At 39.8% G+C, this 14,266-nt stretch overlaps 1 protein-coding gene across 5 annotated transcripts in view; it reads left to right on the top strand.

Moving 5' to 3' along the window:
• Positions 1 to 14,266, top strand: part of LOC131203687 (interleukin-36 alpha-like) — a 57,436-nt gene that overhangs the window by 24,829 nt on the left and 18,341 nt on the right. The gene's annotated exons all lie outside the window — the stretch shown is intronic.

Raw genomic sequence — 14,266 nt, 5'->3', positions numbered from 1 at the left:
ATTAGAACTGGGAACTTGATAAATTGTTCCATTGCAGTTTCTTAACAATGGAGAGATTTAGATGAAATGGGTCAAGGGAAATAGCAATATGCATATTTGTAATTATATTCAGTGTCTTTGCAATTTGCAACCTTGATTTGAGCCATGAATGTGAAAAATGTTTGCAAGGTGGTTCATAATAAAAGCCATTGGGATTGACAGAATCACCACCAGTCAATTACAAAATACAGCTTTCCTTAGAACAGGTTATATCCTGCAACAATACCTTTAACACAGGGGTAAAATCCAGCAGGTTCTGACAGGTTCTGTAGAACCGGCAGCAGAAATTTTGAGCAGTTCGGAGAACCGGCAAATGCCACCTCTGGCTGGCCCCAGAGTGGGGTGGGAATGGAGATTCTGCAATATCCTTCCCCCAGGAGTGGGAAGGGAATGGAGATTTTGCAGTATCCTTCCCCTGCCACACCCACCAAGCCACGCCCACAGAACCGGTAGTAAAATAATTTGGATTTCACCACTGCTTTAACACCATCAGACAATAACATCTGTTTATCCCAGCTCCTTTGGAGGGACTTGACAGGTAGATAAAAATGCCAAGCCCAGTCTAAACGTCTGGCTGACTATGCGACTAACCAAAATAATAATAATGGTCCTTGGAAAGAACTTGGCAGGTAAACAACAATGCCAAATCCAGCCTAAACATCTGGTTGATTGTGTGACCATCCATAACTTATTAAACTTGCATGCTGCTGAATCCCAATGGCTGGGTGGGGCTCACAACAATCCAATCAATTACTGTACGTTCAATTCAATAAAAAAATAAAAAATAAACATAAAGGATGGCAAGTATGATGAATGCGGAGTCTCTCTCTTCTCATCAAAGGCCTCGATGAAAAACAGGTTTTCCTGGCTCCTTTATACAACAGCAGAGTGGTGAATGTGCAGAAGCAGGAAGGGGGAAACTCATTAAATTATATACAGGTAGACCTCAACTTAACAACAATTAAGCCCAAAATTTATGTTGCTAAGTGAGACAGTTTTTAAGTGACTTTTGTCCCATTTTAGGACTTTTCTTGCCACAGTAGTTAGGGGAATCACTGAAGTCGCTAAGTTAGTAACACGGTTGTTAAATGAATCTGGCTTCCCCATTGACTTTGCTTGTCAGAAGGCCAGAAAAGATGATCACATGACCCCAGGACACTGCAACCGTCATAAGTATGAGCCAGTTGCCAAGTGTCTAATATTTTGTTCAAGTGAGTGTGGGGATACTGCAATGGTGATAAGTGTGAAAAGCAGTCATAAGCCACTTTTTTTTGTACTGTTGTAACTTCAGTCACCAACTGAATTGGGGTTTTTTTTGAAAAAGTTTTATTTTTTTTCTTATAAACGTATCTTAAATGTACAGTTTCTTATCTAACATACCTATTTTCTTTTAACTTTCATACTAATAAAATCTTCATCCTTAACAATTTAAATATATTTGGGTTGTTCTTCTACCATTTCATCTCCCTTGTTTTACAACAGTCCTTTTTCTCCCTCTCCTCTTTCCTTTTCCTCCCTTCCTCCATCTACTCTTCTACTTTCCTCTTTCCTCCTCTCCTTCTCCCTCTCTCCTTCCCCTTCCTTTCCCCCACACCTCCCTACTTACTCCCTTCTAACCTTCTCACCTCCTCTTATTTCCCTGTCTTTCTTCCTCTCCTTTTCCCTTTCTTCTTTCCCTCTCTCTCCTTCCTCTCCTCTGTCCCTCTCCACTCTCTCTCTATTGTTGCATTCATTTTCAACTTAATATTTTCCAAAGTGGTCTTCGAGAAATCCCGATTTACTTTCTTTTCAATTACTTTTTCATTTTACTAAATTCACGCATATCTTAAATGTACATTTATATAATAACATTTTCTTTCTCCCTCCCCCCTTCCCCTTTTCTATTTACACAGGTGTCTTCTGGGTTTCTATTTCTTTTTGTCTTCTCTCTCATTTACTTATATCTTATCTAATTTATTTCTCTATAATCTTTTACTCATATTTCTTTTCTAACCATACATAAAATCGTCCCCATGTCTTGATATACATCGATCCCTCTTTATCTTTTATTCTCAGTGTTAACCTATTCATTTCTGCACATTCTAAAATCTACTTTATTACCTCTCCTTCTGATAGGATTTTTTCTGTCTTCCACTTTTGTGCAAATACAATTCTTGCGGCTGTTATTATATGAATAATCAAATATGTATCTTCTTTGGTATATTTCTCGGGTAATATACCCAATAAAAATATCTCTGGTTTTAATTCTATATGATGGTGCAACATTTCCTTTAACCATGCCTGTATTCTAACCCAATAATTTTTTGCTTCCATACATGTCCATCACATATGATAATATGATCCCAGCAATTGAAATCATTTCCAACATTTAGTTGATTTATCCTTAAGCATTTTTGCTAATCTTTCTGGTGACATATGCCATCTATAAAACATTTTATATAAATTGTCTTTATATGCAGTTGCCATTGTTAATTTATAATTCCTTTCCCATAGTTGTTGCCATCTCTCTAGTTCTATCGTATAGCCGAAGTTTTTTACCCATGCTATCATTGTCTCTTTTACTTCTTCCTCTTCTAATTTGATTTGCAATGTAATTATACAATTTTTAAATCATTTTTTGATCTGTCCCAATTAATATCTCATCCAATTCTGATTTTTCCAAACTAAAACCATACTGTTTTAAATTTTTATCATATATTGATTGATTTGCAGTTGTGTATACCAGTCTGTCTCAATCCCTTGTTTTTCTAGTTCTTGTTTCTGTTTTAGTTCTCCCTTCTCTGTTAAAATATCCTTATATCTCACAATATTTATCATATTAATCATATTTGGATGTGTCAAAGCTTCTATTGTTGAAAGGCACATTGATATCTTCATATAATGTCTTTCACTCTTTCCCATGTTGTTGGCAAACCATTCCTTATGTAATGTCTCTGAAAATACTCATGTTGTTATGTATTCATGTTGTACCTTTAAATATTTGAGCGGGAAATCAGCACGTTGCTGATTGGTCAAAGCCTCCAGCAGAACTGTATAAAAGGAGAGGTTTTTCCCCCAGCCTGTTGCTGGGTTCACCCTATATTAAAGAGCTGTTGTCACTACCCTGGTCTCCAGCCTCGTTACTTCCAGAACCTAACATTGGCGACGAAGGTGGGATCTCGAGGCTGAGGAGAACCAGAACCGAACCCAGCAAACCCAGGGCAGAAAAGCGGAGATGGCCAGTTACACTCCGCCCGCACCGTTTGACCGGCTAAGAGAAATGGGAGCGTATGACCCGTTTGAAAGCTTCCTAGAAGCCAACGAACTGCGGAGTTCAGATAACCGAAAAAGGGCTTATTTCCTAAGCCACTGCGGTCGGAGGTCATTGATATCGCGGAAGTCCTGGCAGAGCCAACGCCGTTGCAGTCGGTGTCGTGGCCAACCTTACAGACTTTACTAAGAAACCGCCGCTGCGCCGTCCAAATCGTGCGGCGGTTTGAATCGGAGGCGAAGGCAGATGGAGGCGAATCCGCCGGTGACTACATGGCCGCCCTAAGCGTCCAGGACTGCGGATACCGTGATCTAGGCGAGGTGCTCCTCGAGCAACTCATCCGAGGTCAAAGACATCCGTTTGAGGCGGCGGCTGCTAGCAAAGAGCAACCTGCGCTGGCCACGCTCTGGGCGAAGCCAGAGCACATGAAATGTCCTCCCAAGCGGCAGAGACACTGCAGAAGCCGGTCCCACAAAAGGCGGCGCAAAGGCAACTCCGGTGCACCAGGAGGAGGTTCAGACCGAATCCGGCGGTGAAGACGAGGAAGGGTCTGCCGCACCGAAAGCGACAAAGGGGACCGAGGCGAATCACGGAAGCTGCGGGGTCAACACCAGCGCCAACGCTGCAAGTTTAAAGGCGCGACATGTCGGCGGTGTGGGAAGAAAGGGCACCTAGCTCAAGTTTGTCGGCGGCCCAACCTTCCCGCCGAAAATTCAAATCGGCCAATCAGGCGCGGAATCGGCAAGGCGACCCGCGATTGGCTCAAACAAAAAGCGGATTCAACCAAACAACTGTGGTCATAGGCGCGCCTCGACCAAAGTGGAGAAGAAGATCTTCACCAAGCCAAAAATAGAGGGAGTACGGTGCGGCTTGAAGTAGACACGGGATCAGCGATCACCATCATGTCCTGGGACACTTTGGCGAAGTCGCTGCCGTCCGTCATGAGCGCCACCTGCAAGCACAACGGCTACGAGTGCACGACTACCAGGGAATCGCATCCCTGTTCGAGGACCACCTCCGTCCGAGTCGATGCGGTCCACATAAAAGACCCTGCCCATCACGATCGTCGAAGGAACTCTGCCCAGTCTGTTGGGACTAGACTGGTTTCGTGCCCTGGGCATGGGAGTGACTGGCATCTACAGAAGTGACTGTAACCTGAAAGACATTCTCTTTAACGAGTTCAAGATGTCTTCAAGGACTGCCTGGGCAAGTACAAGGGACCCCTATTTCCTTCAACTTAGACCCCAGGTAGCCCCATTAGGCTTAAGGCGAGGAGAGTCCCTTTTGCCCTAAAACCAAAAATCGATAAGGAGCTGGATAAGCTCATTAATCAGGGATTTTGGTGCCAGTCGATCACGCAAAGTGGGAGACGCCAATCGTCACCCCATAAAACCGGACGGGTCAATTAGAATTTGCGCTGACTACAAGGCGACGCTTAACAAAGCCTTACAGAAAAGCGCTTACCGGTTCCGTGGTGCAACACTTATTGCACTCTTGGGGCAAGGGCAAGTCTTTGCAAAGTTAGACTTGGCCCAAGCCTACCAACAACTGCCAGTAGACGCCCGCACAGCCAAGCCCAAACGATTGTGACGCACAGGGGGCCTTCAAGTGCACCGATTGCAATTTGGGGTCAGTGTGGCACCAGGGCTGTTCCAAAACCTGATGGAACGACTACTGCAGGGGCTCCCAGGGTAGTTCCTACTTGATGATGTCCTAATTTCAGGGAAAACATGGAGGAATTGGGGAGCGGTTAAGAAAGGTCTTGAGCATTTTCGGACAGCGGATTAAAAGTCAAGACAAACAAATGCCAGATAGGGGTCGAATCTCGATTTCTTGGGATACCGGATAGACAAGAAAGGAATTCACCCTACTGAGAGCAAGGTTAAGGCAATTAGGAAGGCTCCAGCGCCCAAAAACAAAGCAGAGCTGCAGGCATTCCTGGATTGGTCAATTTTACGCGGTCTTTTAAAGAACAAAGCAACTGCTATGGAACCGCTGCATAAGCTCTTAGGAAAAAATACTGTTTGGTCTTGGGGAAAGTCAGAAAATAGGGCTTTTGAAGCAGTAAAGAACCTGCTCTCAAGTGATAGCCTGCTCATCCAATATCACGACTCATTACCCCTAGTGCTGGTTTGCGATGCCTCCCCTTATGGGGTGGGGGCTGTACTCAGCCATAGACTTCCAAACGGCACAGAAGCCCCCATAGCGTTCTACTCTAGAACGATGTCCTCCCCAGAGAGGAACTACAGCCAATTAGACAAAGAAGCACTAGCCATTGTGTCAGGGGTCAAAAAATTCCACGAGTATGTCTTTGGGCGGAATTTTGAAATCGTGACTGACCACAGACCGCTACTAGGGATACTGGCTGGCGACCGCCCAACGCCTGTGGCACTTTCGCCACGCTTGACCCGTTGGACTATATTCTTAGCCGCTTACTCGTACAAGCTGCAGCATCGACCAGGAAAAGAAGTGGGGCATGCAGACGCGTCCGATGCCCACTACCAGGGGCGATCAAGACCCCACCCGGGACGCCCATCCTACTTATTGACTCGTTGGACTCTGGCCCAGTCACATCTAAGGAAGTGGCTCGGCATCATACCGACATTGTGTTAAGGACTGTACTCGGTTGGGTACAGAGGGTGGCCGCTGCGCGGGCGAACGGTTCAAAGAATTTGTTAAAAACGAGATGAGCTCTCGGCTCAAGGGGTGCCTGTTATGGGGTGATCGTGTAATAATTCCTGATAAGCTAAGGGAAAGGTATTGGACCTCCTCCACGAGGTCACCCAGGGATCGTAAGGATGAAGGGTTAGCTAGAAGCTATGTATGGTGGCCACTCATGGACGCAGAGATTGCTGAGAGGGTAGGGAAATGCCAAGCTTGCCAAGAGTCCAGACCTCTACCCCCAACGGCCCCAGTCAGAGAATGGGAAAAGCCCCAAGGGCCCTGGTCAAGAATCCACATTGATTTTGCTGGGCCTTTCCACGGCCAAACATTCCTAGTGGTTGTGGATGCATTTTCTAAATGGTTGGAGATCATAATCATGAAATCCACCACGGCCGAAGCAGTAATCGCAACTCTGCGCCACCTATTCGCAACTCACGGGTTGCCGGACACTCTGGTGTCCGACAATGGGCCCCAATTCACAGCAGCCCAGTTTGAAGAATACCTGGCAGAGGAAGGCATCCGACATGCCCTCTCCGCGCCTTTCCACCCTGCGTCGAATGGCCTTGCAGAGCGTTCCATCCGGAGCGCTAAGGAGGCATTGTCCAGGCTCAAGCCAGGTGACTGGCAAACAAAAATAGACTTTTTCCTAGCCGTCCAGCACAGAACCCCAAGCACGGCCACCGGGAAAAGCCCAGCCGAATTGCTCATGGGACGGAAACTCCGGTGCCCACTTGACCGCTTGAACCCCCATTATACACCCGAGGGTTACAAGGGGAAACTAGAAAAGACAAGGGAAATGAGCATAGGCGACCGGGTGTGGGCCCGAAACTATGGGGACGGCCCTAGTTGGTTCGCAGGACAAATAATAAAGATAACCGGCCCAAAATCGTACGTGGTAGAGCTACCAGACAACCGAGTGTGGAGGCGCCACATAGATCAGTTAAGAAAACGAATAACTGACCAAACCGAACCAAATGAAACAGATCATGACCAATACCAATTTGAATCCACAGCTGACAATGACCCGGGGGAGGCGCAAGACTTAGCTGAGGTCCCAGAGTTCCAGCGACGCCATCAGGTCCCCGAGGGAAGCAGCAGGGAAAGTTCCACAATTAATCCAAGGCCGGATGGCCAAGAAAAAGAGTCGGCCAATAATCCGGAGCCCGTTGGCCCAGAGAAAGAGCTGGGAGGAGAAAACAGCCCCTCCGACCAGCTCAAAACACCACCCAGAACTGAACCGCGCAGGTCAGAAAGAACTAGGAGACGCCCAGGTTATTTGCGTGACTACGTCGAAAAATAACATGTAAATAAATATGTAAATAGAGGCAAAGTGTTTTCTGGGAGGGGAGGAGTGTTATGTATTCATGTTGTACCTTTAAATATTTGAGCGGGAAATCAGCACGTTGCTGATTGGTCGAAGCCTCCAGCAGAACTGTATAAAAGGAGAGGTTTTTCCCCCAGCCTGTTGCTGGGTTCACCCTATATTAAAGAGCTGTTGTCACTACCCTGGTCTCCAGCCTCGTTACTTCCAGAACCTAACACATGTATTCTATTTTTTCTGTACCATAGAAAAGCGTGCCACCCTAGTTACAAATCATGTCCTTCCAAAGTCAATATTCTCATATTTCTCAGTAAAATCCATTCTTTAATTCAGGTTAATGTTGCCGCTTGATAATATAATTCCTAATTTGGTAGTCCAAACCTGCATCTAGTTATAGAATCTTGAAGCAGTTTAAGTTAAGTCTTGCTTTTTTCCTTGCCATATATATTTCCATATCATTTTGTTCAAATTTTCAAAATATTTTTTCTCCAACTTTATCGGTATTGTTTGAAAAAAAGAAACAAGATTATTGGTGGTATATTCATTTTAATTAACGCTATTCTTCCCATTAGTGATAATTGCAGGTTTTTCCATTTCTCCAAGTCTATTTCAATTTGATTTCTCAGTTTGTAATAATTGTCTTCATTCACTGTTACACACTTTCAAGTTAATTGAATACCCAAGTATTTTACTTCATTTCACTATTTGAATGTCTAACTTCTCCATTAATTGCTTTTTTTGTTTTTCTCTCGTATTTTTAACTATGATTTTTGTCTTGTCTTTATTTATTTTCAATCCCACTACTTCTCCATATTTTTCTATTTGCTCAATTAACTTGGGACCTGTTTCTGTTGGTTCTTCCATAATAAACACTAAATCATCCACAAATGCTTGTAGTTTATATTCTTCTTTTTTGATTTTCATTCCTTTTATTTCTTTATCTTGTCTTATCTTTCTGTTTAAAATTTCTAATGTCAATATAAATAACAATGGAGATAATGGACATCCTTGTCTAGTTCCTTTTTTAATATCTACTTTTTCTGTCATTTCGCCATTCACCATCACTTTTGCCGATTAGTCTTTATATATAGTTTTAACTATATTTATAAACCTATCCCCAGAGTTCATCATTTTCAATTGTGTACTCATAAATTGCCAATTCACATTATCAAATGCTTTCTGCGCATCCAAAAATAGCAACGCCATCTGCTTTTCTGGATAGTATTCCAATGTGTCCAATATAATTCGCATATTATCTCTAATCTGTCTTTTAGGTAGAAAGCTATTCTGATTCAGATGGATAAATTTATTTAATAATCTCTTCAATCTTTCAGCCATGATTGATGCAAAAATTTTGTAATCCGCATTTAATAATGAAATTGGTCTATAGTTCTTTATTTGTTGTAGATTTGATTCTTCTTTTCTTATATTTTAATTTTTTTTAATTTTTAATTTTTGGGCATATTTAAATCAGTTTTTTAAGGGTTGTTTTAATTATTGTGTATGCTTGTATTTTATCTGCCTGTTCACTGCCCTGAGTCCTTCGAGAGAAGGGCGGTATACAAATTAAAATATTATTATTATTATTATTATTATTATTATTATTATTATTATTATTATTATTATTATTATTATTATTATTATTATTATTATTATTATTATTATTATTATTATTATTATTATATGCTTCCATCCATGAATTCAGAATTTTGGCTTCTCATAATAAGTCATTAAATACTTGTAACATTACATTGCTTAATACATCTTGCAACATTTTGTATAGTTTTGCTGGCAATCCATCTGGTCCTGGTGTTTTACCGTTCTTTTGTTTCTTAATTCCCTCCATCAATTCCATCATCGATATTCTTTCTTCTAATAACTTTTTACATTCTTCTGGGATTTCAACTTTTTCTAAGTATTGTTCTATCTTTCCTTCTGCTACCATCTTTTGTTGGTATAGACTTTTATAATATTTCTCAATTATTTTTTTCCTTTTCCTCATTTTGATAACATATCCTTCCATCTTGGTCTAATAACTGATTTATCATTTTTTTTCTTTTTCCTTTTTCATCTTATATGCTAACCATTGTCCTGACCTGTTCACTCTTTCAAAAAAGTTTTGCTTTGTTAATTTTATTTTATTTACCAATTCTTCATTTTCTATTAAGTTTAATTTATGTTTTTGCAAGTCCATCAGATTTTTAATTTTTTAATTTTGTAAAAAATAAACTACTGCTTCTGTAGTTCTTCCTCTAGTTTCTCATATTCCTTTGTATTCCCATACAACTTTTTTTGCATTTGTCTGTTCTGTTTATTGCGTTTTCCTAAATATGTCGTTGTTAATCCTCTAATGTATGCCTTACTAGTATCCCATACATTTTGCAGTGATGTATCCTCTTTTCTATTTTCTTTAAAGAAGAAAGTCAATTCTTTTTCCATATATTGTAGAAAGTCCTTTTCATTTAGTAAGTTTTGATTTAATGTCCATCTCATTCTTTTCCCCTTCCCCTTCCATATCATTGTTAATGGATTGTGGACTCCCATGTACTTGCTTCTATATCAATCTTATGTATCTTGGAAATTAATTGTGTTGACATCCACATCATATCTATTCTTGACCACGACATATGCCTGTTTCAGTAGAATGAATACTGCTTTTCTTTCAAATATCCTTTTTTCCATGCATCTTGCAAAATTAACTCATCTGTCATTGTATAGAATGCTCTAGGTATTCTTAATTTTAATTGTATAGAATGCTCTAGGCTTCTTAATTTTTTATTCACTTTTGAATAAATTTTTTTTATTCACTAACTCATTATTATCAATTGCATTGAAGTATCCTATTATGCATATATCTTCATATTCATATTCTAATATTTTCCTGTGTAATTTTGCATAAAATTCTTCTTGCTTTTTATTTGGAGCATACATCCCCACTAACAGTATTTTTTTTATAATTCATTACTATTTCTACCATTAATACCCTTCCTTCTTTGTCCTCAAATATTTGTTTAGATTAAATTGTCTTTTTAACATACATTGCTACTCCTCCTTTACTTTGACAGAAAGAAATGTTTCAGTTTATTACAGCCATAGGCCAGAACAAATAAAAAACACTCAGTAAATATACAATTAAAAATTCAAGAATGAAATAATACATATCAGATAAAATCTATGATAAAAATGAGTTATCTGTTATGTAACTTAAAATTAAAATACTACTGACATCAATCGTGTATAATACCATTCCTATAATTAAAATACATTAAAATACATGATCTCAACCAATAGGGTCATGTCCTAATTTGCTTTGACAAGCAAGCCTTGTATATAATATCCCCAATTTTACTTGCTCCCAAAGTTTTTTATGTTGTTTTCTAATGTGGACTTCTTGCAAACATATAATCTCTAATTTTATCTTCTCTAATTTATTAAATATTCTTCTTCTTTTTATTGCCAGATTTAATCCGTTTATGTTCATTGATATCATTTTAATTTCTTCCTCTATTTCTTACTTATTTACTTGTTTTGTAGATCGGGTTATATCTCTTTTTGGTCTTTGACTTCTTTTACTCCTGCTCCTTCTCTTATTGTTCTTTCTTTCTGTTCTTTAGTTTTCTTTTTTAATTATTCCTTTTTTTCTTCCTTTTGTCCCACCGCACTTTCTTCACTCGATCTTCCTTCCTCTTGGAATTCTATGTATTGTTTTTAGAATATTTCTGCTTTCTCTATTATATTTAATCTGTCTCTTTATTCCTGCCAGTTCACCAAGATTCCTTCTGGCACCAATCATCTGAAATTCACTCCTCTTTTAATCAGAAATTTTGTAAGAAATTGATATTCTTTTCTTAAGTCTCTAACTCTTCTTGGAATTTGTTTCAGTGCCACTATCTCTCTACTTTTGTACTTCATTATCGCATTTCTCATCAATTGTAGTATCTCTGCTCTCAAAGTTTTCTTGGTAAATCTGATATGTATTTCTCTTGGTAAGTTATTTCTCATTGCATATCTTGTATGCACTCTATATATCACATCATATAGTATCTATATATCTATATATCTCATCATATAGTATCTTTTCTTTGTCCTCTTCCATTGCCTCTGCTAATATTTCTGCTTTTTTCTGCTAGGTTCTCTTCTTTTTCTTCTTCGATATTTTGAAATCTTAGATAAAAATCAGCTTTATCCATTTCTAGAGTTATAATTGTCCTTTCCTGATTCTTATCAATGGTTGTAAATCTATAATCCATCTCCTCCACATTTTTCTCTGTTGCTTTTTCTTTTTCTTCCACTATCTTCAGTTGTTCATTTTTTCATTTTTTCCTATCATCTCTTTAACTTCCTTAAGTTTTCCATCCATTTTTTTAATTTTCTCATCTACTTTATTTATTCTTTCCTTGAGGTCTTCATATATGGCCTGTAGCATATTTTTAAATTCTGTATTGGCTTTCTCTTGCTGTGTTTTAGTTTCAGTTGTTTTTTGTCCTGTGGGAGCTGGCTGCTGTTGATATTGATGGTGAAGATAGTTGTGTTATTTTCTTCATTTACTCTTTAAATTCAAGCCACCCAATTTGTAATCCAAATGGTTTGACTTTAAAATTCAAATTTTCCACATTTAAAATCAAAAGCCAATCCACAATCAAAATCTTCAGGTTCTTGTTACCCTAATCCACAAAGCGGAGTAAAAAGAGATATAACAAAAAGTTCAAAGTATAGATTCAAAAAGAGCCAAGAAAGTCAAAAATATAAAAAGGACCAAAAAAATTAAATAAAAAAATAAATCCGTCATTCCACAATTTATAAATCCACAAAGCAACGGGCAGAAAGTTCAGTTTTTAGCTGCATATTTCTTTTCCTTTTTTCTTCTCTACTATAAAATCACCAGACCATTTCTTATCAGAGTTCTCAAAACATTGCTCAAGGTCATTCCATTCTTATCTTCTTTGTTCAATTTAATTGTTAAATTTTCTCTAGCACCACTAGATGGCACTACAATTTACTCCCAATTAAGTTATATTCAGTCCAATTTTTTAGTTTTTCAGATACAAATCTCGGGACTTCAAAGTTCAGCCATACATCAAATTTGGCACAAAAAACCACTCTGCCCAATCTGATTTCTATTCGTTGGAGGCGAGTCATTGGCCCCAATGGAGAGGGTGCGCAATTTGGGGGTTCTCCTGGATGGACGGTTGTCTTTTGAAGATCATTTGGCGACCGTCTCCAGGAGAGCTTTTTAGCAGGTTCGCCTGGTCCGCCAGTTGCGCCCCTTTCTAGACCGGGATGCCTTATGCACGGTCACTCACGCCCTCGTCACTTCTCGCCTGGACTACTGTAGAATAGAATAGAATAGAATAGAATAGAATAGAATTTTATTGGCCAAGTGTGATTGGACACACAAGGAATTTGTCTTGGTGCATATGCTCTCAGTGTACATAAAAGAAAAGATACGTTCATCAAGGTACATCATTTACAACACAATTGATGATCAATATATCAATATAAATCATAAGGATTGCCAGCAACAAGTTATAGTCATACAGTCATAAGTGGAAGGAGATTGGTGATGGGAGCTATGAAACGATTAATAGTAGTGCAGATTCAGTAAATAGTCTGACAGTGTTGAGGGAATTATTTGTTTAGCAGAGTGATGGCCTTCGGGAAAAAACTGTTCTTGTGTCTAGTTGTTCTGGTGTGCAGTGCTCTATAGCGACGTTTTGAGGGTAGGAGTTGAAACAGTTTATGTCCAGGATGCGAGGGATCTGCAAATATTTTCACGGCCCTCTTCTTGATTCGTGCAGTATACAGGTCCTCAATGGAAGGCAAGTTGGTAGCAATTATTTTTCTGCAGTTCTAATTATCCTCTGAAGTCTGTGTTTTCTTGTTGGGTTGCAGAACCGAACCAGACAGTTATAGAGGTGCAAATGACAGACTCAATAATTCCTCTGTAGAATTGGATCAGCAGCTCCTTGGGCAGTTTGAGCTTACTGAGTTGGCGCAGAAAGAACATTCTTTGTTGTCCTTTTTTAATTATGTTTTTGATGTTAGCTGTCCATTTGAGATCTTGCGATATGATAGAACCCAGAAATTTGAAGGTTTCTACTGTTGATACTGTGTTGTCAAGTATTGTGAGAGGTGGAAGTATGGAAGGGTTTTCCTAAAGTCTACCACCATTTCTACGGTTTTGAGTGTGTTCAGTTCCAGATTGTTTTGGTTGCACCACAAGGCTAGTCGTTCGACCTCTCGTCTATATGCGGATTCGTCATTGTCTCGAATGAGACCAATCACTGTTGTGTCATCTGAACTTCAGTAGCTTAACAAATGGATCATTGGAGATGCAGTCATTGGTATACAGAGAGAAGAGAAGTGGGGAGAGCACACAGCCTTGGGGCGCCCCTGTGCTAATTGTACAGGTATTCGATGTGATCTTGCTTAACTTCACCTGCTGCTTCCTGTTTGTTAGGAAGCTTGTGATCCACTTACAAGTCTGTTCCGGTACCTGTAGCTGGTTTAGCTTAGTTAGAAGAATGTCTGGAATGATGGTATTGAATGCTGAACTAAAGTCTACAAAAAGGACCCTTGCATAGGTCTTTGGAGACTCAAGATGTTGTAGGATGTAGTGCAGAGCCATATTAACAGCATCATCTGTTGATCTATTTGCTCGGTATGCAAATTGCAAGGGGTCTAAGAGCGGATTCGTGATGGTTTTCAGGTAGGAAAGCACTAGCCTTTCAAAGGTTTTCATGACTACAGATGTTAGAGCAACTGGTCTGTAGTCATTCAGTTCCTTGATGGTGGGCTTCTTCGGCACTGGGATGATGGTAGAGCGTTTGAAGCAAGAAGGAACATAGCACATCTCTAGTGATTTATTGAAAATATGGGTGAAGATGGGGGCCAATTGGTCAGCACAGACTTTTAAGCAAGAAGGAGTTATCTTGTCTGTAACGCTCTCTACATGGGGCTCCCCTTGAGGTGCACCCGGAGACTTCAGTTAG

Source organism: Ahaetulla prasina, chromosome 9, assembly GCF_028640845.1.
Source record: "Ahaetulla prasina isolate Xishuangbanna chromosome 9, ASM2864084v1, whole genome shotgun sequence".
Classification (NCBI taxonomy): domain Eukaryota; kingdom Metazoa; phylum Chordata; class Lepidosauria; order Squamata; family Colubridae; genus Ahaetulla; species Ahaetulla prasina.
This window is presented reverse-complemented; position numbering and strand designations above follow the sequence as displayed.